Here is an 11,842-nt window from a genome sequence, read left to right on the forward strand (position 1 = left end):
ATAAAATTTACAATAAATTATCGGGAAGTTTCAAATGAAATTTTTTGTTTTGATTTACGATCAACATCTTGCGTTACTGAAACGGATGCGGTCACGTGTATCCGCTTGCGCGATTGTAAACAAACAACCGAGAGCGTTAGTAGCGTCAGTCGGAGCCCAGATACATGTGTTTGTGGATGTAATTTCCGTCACTGCAGTGATTTACCTATATATATAATTCATTAAGACCATACAAGCAAGACACATAATTGCTAAGGAAGGCAGAGAAGGTAAAAGTAAGCGATCGCAATCGAAACGAAGATGGACATTGTGTGGAAATATCTCCTCCCTTACTGCAGCCCAAAAATGTCAAATTAAATGGTGAGTACAGTATGAAATTGTTGTTTCTAGAATAGAATGCCTTTTATTGTCACTATACACATCTACAATGAGATTAAAAGCGGCTCCTTCAGTGCAGAAAAAAAGTTCTGTATAGGGCTTGTATGGTAGTTTTTTAGCTTTAGCATAACGCAGGATCTGCGGCCCCGCTTCTGCTTTCTTTCCCTCCTCCGTCTGTGTTGTCTCCTAGACCCGACAACAATCCACGGAGAACCCGCTGGTCTCGCTATGTTGTCTGGGATGTTGTGCGTGTGATGAAAAACAAAAAATGATTGGTGTTTTGGTAAATTATGCACATTATATTATATATCAAAAATGCCGGCAGTCTCAAATTCTCGCCAATAAACATTATAAATATACCCGAAGAGACACTTTTAAGGAAATTTAGAAAATTTTGCTTGGAGAATGGGGTCGGCTTAAATACCGGTCATCGGCAAATACATGTAATTTAGTAGGTAGAGAAGGGGTTCGGCTAATATTCGGCCTGTATTCCGGGATCTACGGTAAACACTAAAGACAAAAGAACAGTCCAGGTAACTACTTGAAAAGGTGACTGAAAACAACAAGTCAAGGGATGGAGACAAGAAAATATCCAAGTAACTGAATGTCCCTTGAAGTCCAGTTAAATCTATCATTAAGAAATGGAAAGAGAATTACACAGCTGGAAATCTGCCTAAAGCAGGCCATGCACAAAAGCTGAGTGATCATGCAAGAAGTAGACAAGGGAGGCCACCAAGAAAACTGAAGGAGTTACAAGCTTCAGTGGCGGAGATTGGCGAGAATGTGCAAACAGCAAGTTTTCTATAGGTGCCTCACCAACTGCACCTTAATGAGAGAGTAGAAAAGAGAAAAACTTTGTGTGACATCTTGGCTAGAGTTTGACAGAAGGCACATGGGAAACTCTGAAGTCAGCAGGAAGAAAGTATGACAAGACTAAAACTGAGCTTTTCCACCAAGAGGATAAACACCATGAATGGCATAAGCACATTACAAAAAAAACACACCATCAACAGCACGGAGTAACAATAAAATGTGAAGACATCTCCATGAATATATTTTATAGATCATATAATGTTAAAAAAGAAAACAAAAAAAATACCACAAAAGATTGCAGCAGTAAGCAGATAATACTAAAAACTATGAAATGTAATTCCAGGTTTCAAAGGCTTGGTAAGTAAAGCAGCATGTCAAGCATAACCAAAAACAAATCTGAATGATAGACTAACTGCTATGCTACTCTGATCATTAGTGTTGTATTTTGAATTCAACATTACAAAGAATATTTTATGTTTTGTAATGCTTAAACATGGATGTTTGTTTGTTTGTTTTTTTAAACTCAATTTTTTTAACTCATCTATCCCTGACCAACCATTTATTCATTACAAAAGGCATACATTAAAAAAAAAACTGTTTTGATTATTTCTTATGATTTTTATATATTTTCAGAGCTCAATTCAAAAATGAAAACTATTTTACTCCATCACATAACATTTCTTCACAAAACATTTTTTCAGTTGTCAATTATAAGCTTTACACCATAATTAAATATCAATATTTTATCTTAATGATAATATAATAAAATATTAAAGCCAAACAAATTCAAATTTACGCTTAATGGAAAAGTTAACTTATTCAAAAATAAGGTCAGAATATAGATGGAACTGAACACTGTGATGAGTCACAACCGCAGGTAGCAGCATTGGAAACCACTGGGCACTCCTGTCTTCTCTGTCAGTGGGACAGCAGAGCCACAAATTTACATTTGGCTCACAAGGAATGACCAGTCTGAAAAAAGCTACAGCTTGGTGCCAAAAACATCAGACCTAGCTTGAGTGTCCCAGATAAAGTGCTGCTACCATCGCTTTATAGTAAACTTGGCTTGATGAAGCAGTCTGTCAAAGCCCTATAAAAAGATGTAGCCCGTTTTATGTATATCTGCAGAATATTTCCATGATTGTCTGAGGCTAAACTGAAAGAGGGCATTTTTGCCAGACCTGACATTAGAAAACTGCTTTTTAATGCAAAATCTGATGGTGCAATTAACAATCTGGAACAAGATGTTTGTGAATCATTCATAGAAGTCATTTGTTTTAAGCTAGCAATAAAGTCTCAAATTATAAAGAAACTCACAAAAATGTGTTAACACTAGAATTACCAGAGCTTACGAGAAAACTCATAAATCCAGCCCACCTTAAATTCATTTGCACCTCTCCCTCAGCGTCTTTTGTCCTGTATATGTGCTGATTAAGACAAGCAGCAAGAAGCCTGCTATTCCATCCCCCCACCGTCGCAGAACGTTCACAAAGTCCTCCCAGCTTGTGCCTTGATTATTTATCTGGTAGTGAAGTGCTGGAGTTTTAGAGTGGAAATAATAGATCGTTATTTGGAACACATGCATTTCATGTGTGTTCCATTTCTACAGTAATTTGTGTAAACGCATTCTTAAAACAGAAACCTTATATTTTAATAATAAATGTTACAAAATATAGGCATAAACTATAGAATGTGTGGCTGAAGTCCAAAGATCAAATAAAGACTTTCACAAAAGGTTCAAGGACAACACAACAGCTTCTGTGGCATAGCGGTAAGATTTGCTGACTTGTAATCAAGAGTCCCCGGTTTGATCCCCACTGCCTCCTATATTTGCCATTTTCAGTAGTGAGCTGCTCTTATTGTTATTATACAGTACACACATACATTTGGTTTGCGTCTGTAACAGACCGTGTACATTTATAGTACTGTACTTGTAAAAGTTAGTTTTTTTTTTCACTTTTATTCTCTCAGTCACGATCACGATACATACTATCGCCCTAGGGATCTGACGCTGTTAGTTTTTATTTGAAACTGGGAGTAACTGTAGATGCGAGTGGTGTTTTGAGGCAACGGAACTGGACATTCTTTGATCTGGAGGGAAAAAACCTGACACACAAACGCTGGTGAATCTGCCTTATTCATATCTCACCGTCACTTTGCTGTTTTTTATTCAGTTCTATTGAGTGTTCCTGCTCATGCAGAATTAGTATGCACCTTATGGTTTATGATGTCAAAAAAAAAAAAAAAACACAACAGAGACGTTAGTATATATGATATTTGAAATTATTCATTTTATGACTTTTTATGAGGTCAGTTCAATGCTATATACAATCATCAAATTAAAATGTTAACAGTTCACACACACGCAAGGACCGTCCTTTCTCCATCTACGACGTGTGTACCTGTTGCAATACACACACTTCTCTCTATGCTGTGGTTTCTATTACATTGAAAGGTCACTTGACACCGGCTCAGTTTCCTGGGGAAGCAGCTGTCTTGGAACAGAAGCTTGTCGATGTTGCATCTTCCTTTTCTTTTTCCATCGCCTTTTCTAGTCTTCTTTTCTTTCTCTGCAAGTTGAGCCATAAACTCTCTTCTTTTCACACTGGCACCCGTGCATGCCTTGCACAGTACTTGTGCACTGATCCTGCTGCACCAAATAAGCTCACACTTTCTGGTGCATGATGTCAACGCAGCACGGAGAAAAAAAAGAAAGAGAGAAATATATGGGACATTGGGTATAAATTCATGGTACTTGTAAAAGTTAAGCTTTTTTCAGTTTTATTCTCTCAATCACAAACACTCTAACACCACCAGCCCCCCCTCCGGATCTGACTCTAAGTAACAGTGCCAGCATAAATTCACACCCGATCTGACGCTGTTCGTCTTCAAATAATATTGCATTAGTGCAATGATGTTTTCAGATTGGTACTATTCAGGTCATAAAATGATTGCTTCAAAATGTCACATATATTGTCTCTTTCTTTCAGGTGTGTAATAGAAGCCACAGCATAGAGAGAAGTGTGCGCATTGCAACAGGTACACATGTCGCAAATGAAAGAAAGACGGTACTTGCGTCTGTGTGAACTGTTAACATTTGAATTTGATGATTACATATAGCACTGAACTGACCTCATAAAAGGTCATAAAATGAATAACTCCAAATATCATATATACCTACGTCTCTAATTTTTTGGACATAATAAACCATAAGATGCATACTAATTCTGCATGAGCAGGAACACTCAGTAAAACCGAATAAAAAAATAAAGGTAACTTTTACAAGTACAGTACTATAAATGTACACGGTCTGTTACAGGCACAAACCAAATGTATGTGTGTACTGCATAATATTAACAATAAGAGCAGCTCACTACTGAAAATGGCAAATATAGGAGGCAGTGGGGATTGAACCGGGGACTCTTGATTACAAGTCAGCAAATCTTACCACTATGCCACGGAAGCTGTTGTATTGTCCTTGAACCTTTTGTGAAAGTCTTTATTTGATCTTTGGACTTCAGGCTTCACATATTCTATAGTTTATGCCTACATTTTGTAACATTATTCAAATATAAAAAGGTTTCTGTTTTAAGAATGCGTTTTCACAGGATTACTGCACAAACAGAACACACATGAAATGCATGTGCTCCAAATAACGATCTATTATTTCCACTCTAAAACTCCAGCACTTCACTCCCAGATAAACAATCAAGGTACGAGCTGGGAGGACTTTGTGAACGTTCTGCAACGGTGGGGGGATGGAACAGCAGGCTGCTTGCCTTAATCTGCACATTTACAGGACAAAAGACACTGAGGGAGAGGTGCGAATGGATTTAAGGTGGGCCGGATTTACGAGTTTTCTCGTAGGCTCTGGTAATTCTAGTGTTAATTATGTTAAGGAACTGGGTTGCAACACAAGTCTGAATGTTCACTTTTTGAATTCACATTTAGAATTTTTCCCTGAAAATCATGGAGCAGTGAGTGAAGAGCAGGGGGAAAGATAGCTTCAAGACTTGGAAAGAAGGTACGAGGGACAATGGGATGTCAGTATGACAGCAGACTACTGCTGGGTGAATTATAGGTATGCACCAGAAAAGGCTTACAAACAACAGGCCACTAAATGAAGATTTGGGTTAAGAAAACTAAAAAGTGACAAACACTAAAGAAGCTGTATTTAATTCAATGAATATGTATTATTGTTTTCTTTACAATTATGTTTGAAAATATTAGATTGCCTAAATATTTTTATGTTAAATACATTTAGTACAGCATTGTATGCATGAATAAATCATGTCATGTTACATTTTATTTACTTTTTTCCAATTTTGTACCTAAATTTGATGTGATGAAAACATTTTTTTTATTATTATTAATTTTATTGTAATCATTCCATACAAATCAATTTTTTTACAAAAAGTAGGACTGAGAACAAGTCGACCCCCACCACATAGAGAAAGAGCATGGCCAACAGAGTAAAACTTAAGGCTTGTAAACATACCTAAATTGATGAGTTTGATAAGCCAATAGAGATGAATGGAGAAGAAAAAGAAATACAGAAATAACTGCTTCCTCTGTGCTTTAAGAGCTTATTCTAAAATATTACTGATTAGATCCTGCCATGTTTTGAAAAAAATCTGTACAGATCCTCTAACTGAGTATTTGATTTTTTTTCCCAATTTCAAATAGTATAAAACATTGGTTTCCCACTGACTTAAAAGAGGAGAGTTTGGGTTCTTCCAGTTTAGCAAAATAAGTCTGCGTGCCAAAAGCGTAGTGAATGCAATCACAGTTTGTTTGTTTGTTCTTCTCCATTTTAAACCCATCTGGAAGAACCACAAACACAGCTGTTAATAATGGGTTAGGAGGTATTGTGACCCCAAGGCTGTCTGAAAGGTAATTAAAAATTTTGGTCCAGAATGATTTTAATTTGGTGCAGGACCAAAACATGTGACACAGTGAGGCTGGAACTTGATTGCAGCGTTTGCAGGTTGGATCTTGCCCTGTAAACATTTTGGAGAGTTTTAGGCAAGACAGATGTGCTCGATATATAATTTTGAGTTGAATAATTGTATGATTTGCGCATGTGGAGCGCGAGTGAATTCTCTGCATTGCTATTTTCCACTCCTTTTCTGATATATTGATTAAGAGATCTTTTTCCCAGTGTCCTCTTGAATCTTTGAAAGGGAGGGACTGTAAAATAATTTTATATATTGCAGAGATGGTGTCCGAGTCCTTGAAATTGAGCAATATTTTTTCCAGCATGGATGAGGGCGCAACATGAGGAAAATCGAGCTGGTTCTGTTTAACAAAGTTCCTAATTTGAAGATAGTAAAAGAAATGTGCAGTTAGAATGTTAAATTTGCGAGTGTAATTGTTCATAGGATGCAAAGACGTTGTCTATATAAAGATCTCTAAGCAAGTTAATCCCATATTTTTTTCCAGATATTAAAAACTGCATATGTTTGTGAAGGTTGAAAGAGGTGGTTCTTTTGCAGAGGTGCCACAGATAAAAGCTTCTCCATCTTTTTTTTATTTTATTTATTAATTTTATTACAATCAATACATAGCAATCAAGTTTTTACAAAAAAAAAAAGAATTATGCTAAGAACAGATCGATCCCCACCCTTGAGAGAGAGAGCAAGCCAAACGGTGTAAAATTTAAGGCTTTTAAAAATACCTAAATCAACAAATTCTCTGTGCTTTATAAAATCATTTCAAAATATTACTGATTAGATCCTGCCATGTTTTGAAAAAAGTCTGCACAGATCCTCTAACTGAGTATTTGATTTTTTCCAATTTTAAATAATATAACACATCAGTTTCCCACTGACTTAAAAGAGGAGAGTTTGGGTTCTTCCAGTTTATCAGAATAAGTCTGCGTGCCAACAGTGTAGTGAATGCAATCACAGTTTGTTTGTCTTTCTCCACTTTAAGACCCTCTGGAAGAACCCCAAACACAGCTGTTAATGGGTTAGGAGGGATTGTGAGTCCAAGACTGTCTGAGAGGTAATTAAAAATTTTTGTCCAGAATAATGTTAATTTGGAGCAGGCCCAGAACATGTGACCTAGTGAGGCTGGGGCTTGGTTGCAACGTTCGCAGGTTGGATCATGCCCTGGAAACATTTTGGAGAGTTTTAGTCGAGACAGATGTGCTCGATATATAATTTTGAGTTGTATAATTGTATGCTTTGCATATGGAGCTTGAGTGAATTCTCTGCATTGCTACTTTCCACTCCTTTTCTGATATATTAATTGAGAGGTCATTTTCCCAGTGTCCTCTTGGATCTTTGAAAGGAAGGGATTGTAAAAGGATTTTATATATTGTAGAGATGGAGTCTAACTCCTTGAAATTGAGCAATAATTTTTCCAGCGTGGATGAGGGTGCAAGATGAGGAAAATCTGGAAGGTTCTGTTTAACAAAGTTCCTGATTTGAAGATAGTGAAAGAAATTTGTAGCTGGAATGTTAAATTTGGAACGTAATTGTTCATAGGATGCAAAGACGTTGTCTATATAAAGGTCTCTAAGCAAGTTAATTCCAAATTTTTCCAGATATTAAAAACTGCATATGTTTGTGAGGGTTGAAAGAGGTGGTTCTTTTGCAGGGGTGCCACAGAAAGAAGCTTCTCCGTCTTAAAATGCTTTCTACATTGGTTCCAGATTCTAAGTGAGTGGAGCACAATTGGGTTATTAGTGTATTGCCGATAACGTGTGTTTATTGGATCACAAAGCAAGGAATACAAAGAAGTACTGCAGGATTTTACTTCTATTGCGGTCCATGCCTGTGTATGTTCTTCTATTTGTGTCCAGGTTCTTATCGACTGTATATTTGCCGCCCAGTAATAAAACTGGAAGTTAGGTAGAGCCATGCCGCCTTCTGCCTTTTGTCTTTGTAGGGTCGCTCTTTTGATGCGTGGATGTTTAGAATTCCAAATAAATGAGGTTATTGTTGAATCTAATTGCTTAAAGAACGATTTATTAATGTATATTGGTATGTTTTGAAATAAAAAAAGGAGCTTAGGAAGAATATTCATCTTAACAGTGTTAATTCTTCCAGCAAAAGCTTCTCCATCTTGAAATGCTTTCTACATTGGTTCCATATTCTGAGTGAGTGAAGCACAATTGGGTTATTAGTATATTGCCGATAACTTGCATTTACTGGAGCACAGAGCAGGGAATATAAAGAAGTACTGCAGGATTTTACTTCTATTGTTGTGATGAAAACATTTTAATGATATATTTTGATTGTGTTATTGAATACAATAAAAATAACTTCAAAATTAAAACCATTTTTTTCTGTTTAAAATTGCAGACCTGTGCTGTCAGAGTCACAGGAGCTGAAGCCTATCCTGGCAGGACTTTGAACAAGGCAATAACCAACCCTGGGAACACCCATTCACTTTTGAGCCACCAGCCAGCCTAGGATAGACCTCTGGCATGTGGGAGGAGACCACAGTACCTGGAGAAAAACTCAAAGGCACAGAAACAACAACATGTGTACTTCATTAAGACGGTACACGAGTAAGGACTCCAACCCAGGGCTGCTGCTGCTCCTGGAACCAGCCACTGTGACACCAGGAGACAATCTAATAAGTGTAAATATGAGCTCCAACATATTTGATGAAAATGGCAATCTCACGTTGAACATGAACATTTTTGTTAATGGTTTTTTGCATCTCCAAATACTTAAATAATAATGCTGTGCTAGCTATAAATGGAAATGACTAACCAACTAGTGGCAGTCTGAGGAAGAAGGGATGGCCAAATCAGTAGCCTGGCCACCTCGGACAACCAATTTTTAATTTTGGACAACCAAAATGATTAAATCAAAAATTCCAAAGGCTACGATATATTTCAAATCTTTAGTCCATGAAGTATGTTCACAATCAAAAACAGTGATAAAAACAAAAGACCCAGTTCTTCAAGTACAATCTTAACTGGGTATCTCTTGTAAAGGCAGCTTACACTGCACCAGGCACCTGTAAATTCCATCACATATTCACAAATCCATTAGCAGGTAATATAGCGAAATTGCGCATCATGTCTATATCTTGATCATCACTAAGTAAATAAGGCAAGAATGAACACATAATATGTTATGGTTAAAAAAATAAAAGACCAAAAAGGACTAAGCAAACCATTCCACTATTATGTCAATATCAGATACATGTGAAAAGAACCATATTTAAATGCAGCATTATTACAAATATAATCAGGAAATGCATCTTCAAAAATGCTGGATGAACTTTTTCAGCATATAAAATACAGAGAGGATGCTCCACAACGTAGCAATAGATAGATAGATAGATACTTTATTAATCCCAAGGGGAAATTCACATAATCCAGCAGCAATGACTGCAGGAATGGCACAGCATCACAACCGAGTCAGAGAATGCAGTGTGTTGTATGCAAAAATCACGGATAACCACGGTCCTTTGTTTTCAGGCAAAACTCATTTCAGGACTGAAAAGTAAGATAGTACAGTGATATCAGACTGTTTGCAATAGTAGTCAGATGCTAATGCAGTGTGGAGTCATTTAGTGAAATGAGCAAACATGAGCAGCAGGTAACTCTTTTCAATTGACAGGCCTTACTAGAGCTGAGAAAATTGCCTAAAATATTCAGCAGCTTATTGATCACACATATGATGGTTTCAATATTGCAACAATGCTCCCATCACAAACCTTAAAGTGTTCTGCCTTAGGAAATGGCCATTAACCTTTTGAAATCACAGAGCTATATTCCATTACAAAGAGATCTGTTCCTATGCAGTTACAGAAAGGGCAATATGTACTCTGGGGTTTCTAACAAAAAATAACACCTCCCTCTCTAGTATACTAGTCGTAATGATTGCACCCCATACTATTAGTCCATACTTTAATGCAGATATATGCATAAGTAAATTACTGGCTGTGCTAAACTAAAGGTTTATGACACTGTTAAAGGCATATTGCTCCACAGAATAAATCCGAAGGTCCAAGTGGTGCTGATTTTGACACAGAAATCAATTTGTGGGCTCTAAATAAGATCTGAAAACACAATTTGACAATAGAATATTAATGTAGTGTTATGGCCATTTTTGATAAAATACTTTTTTATACACTGGAAAAAAGTACACAAATCAACGACTCATAATCATTTAAAATGATCTATTAACTAAAATATTCTCTTCCAGGATGGCGATTGTGTTCATACCGCAATAGAGGATTGAGTGCTATTCTCTTGTGTGCCGCAGTACTTTACAAGTAAACGCTACTTGTTTGCGAAGCTAGTATCCCGGCAGACCACCATATGCATTTACAATGTGTTCATCTCGGAGTACGTATTACTCCTTTGACCAATTCCAACAGTACCTACTCCATACCAACAACAACAGAAGGCGATTAAAATGCATATACTAAGACATTCTATTTACATTTTAGCTTGGCGGAAGGTCCCTAAGTTTTACAGGCAACTCGTTCTCCAACTCCAGGATCTTAAGGGTCCCTTAACAAAACATCCTGCTCACCCGGTAATCACTTTCACAACTGTGCAGCTAAACCTGTAGCAGGAAGTGGAACGGGGACTCTTCCATTAGCGTGAAAAAGAATAAGTAAACAAAAATGACATAAAGCCATTGCCATCAAACAGATTAAAGTGCTCCCGAGGAGAAAAGATAAAGGTGAATAGATGGAGTTATTCCCAGATGTATGCATTTTATTGCGATGGCGAGGATTTAACACCTCCCATTAATTAATCGCCCTGTCTGCATCGTACAGCGTGGACTTCTCAGATTACTTACTACAAACTGACGCATCTTTAATAGCAGCATGGTGTATGGAAAACAGGAAAAAAAGCACACTGGAAACAACCAATCTGGGCAGGTTAAGTAAAGCTGACTGTAAATTTAAGGTTGTCGGGAAACTGAAAAACAGCTGTTCATCAAAAAGAAGCAATTCACCAATAACAAGCCTCGCGTGTTTGTAATCTCACCGACTAAAAATACTAATATACAGTGTTAATTCTGCAACTACATAGTCAACTGGACGTTAAAATTGATGTCTTCACCCATCAAGGCCGTATACGTTATGCCTTCTATCGCAAACAACATCACGATTCTCTGGGCACCACTAAGTAATAAACTAGAATCCCACAAAAAAAAAAAAGATCCCATGAGTAGGTGGAGAGCCCCTGGAGTCTGCGAGTGAGCATCAAGTCTCAGGCCACAGATGTTTACATGTTTCCCCGCACGCAAAAAAGTGGGGGTGGGGGGCAACTTATGGATAGGTTCACGTTACCTTCTCATCTTCACTGTCTTCCGAACATAGCAAGCACATGCAGCTTAGGAAATGTCAAGGAGAATCCCAAATATTTAGCGCTAATAAACAACTTTTCTCCACCAAACTTCTCCGTCTCAACCCGTCTCTCCCACGCTTCCTTCCAGTCTCGCACTGGCTGTTGGTGAAAATTACAGTCGATCCCAGCTGGGCCGCGGGAGGCGTGGGAAGCAGCCCAGCTAAAATATGACTGACATATCGTACACTCAATCAGAAATCTTCCAGCCGCTGAACCCCGCCTACAGAAACATAAACGTTTGCCACCATGATTGATTGTTGAAACTGCCCAATCGGACGCCAGAAACTGCATTCAAGTACTGTAGCTATCCAAGACTTC

General features: G+C 37.5%; 1 protein-coding gene across 1 annotated transcript in view; it reads right to left on the reverse strand.

Annotated features, from left to right (window-relative positions):
* Positions 1–11,671, reverse strand: part of mbtps1 (membrane-bound transcription factor peptidase, site 1) — a 94,555-nt gene extending 82,884 nt beyond the window's left edge. Inside the window, exon 1 of the mRNA XM_039763080.1 lies at positions 11,467–11,671. The gene's annotated coding sequence lies outside the window, so the exon portion shown is untranslated. The remainder of the gene's footprint in view (positions 1–11,466) is intronic.
* Positions 11,672–11,842: the final 171 nt, after the last annotated feature.

Source organism: Polypterus senegalus, chromosome 9, assembly GCF_016835505.1.
Source record: "Polypterus senegalus isolate Bchr_013 chromosome 9, ASM1683550v1, whole genome shotgun sequence".
In the NCBI taxonomy this organism is placed as follows: Eukaryota; Metazoa; Chordata; class Cladistia; order Polypteriformes; family Polypteridae; genus Polypterus; species Polypterus senegalus.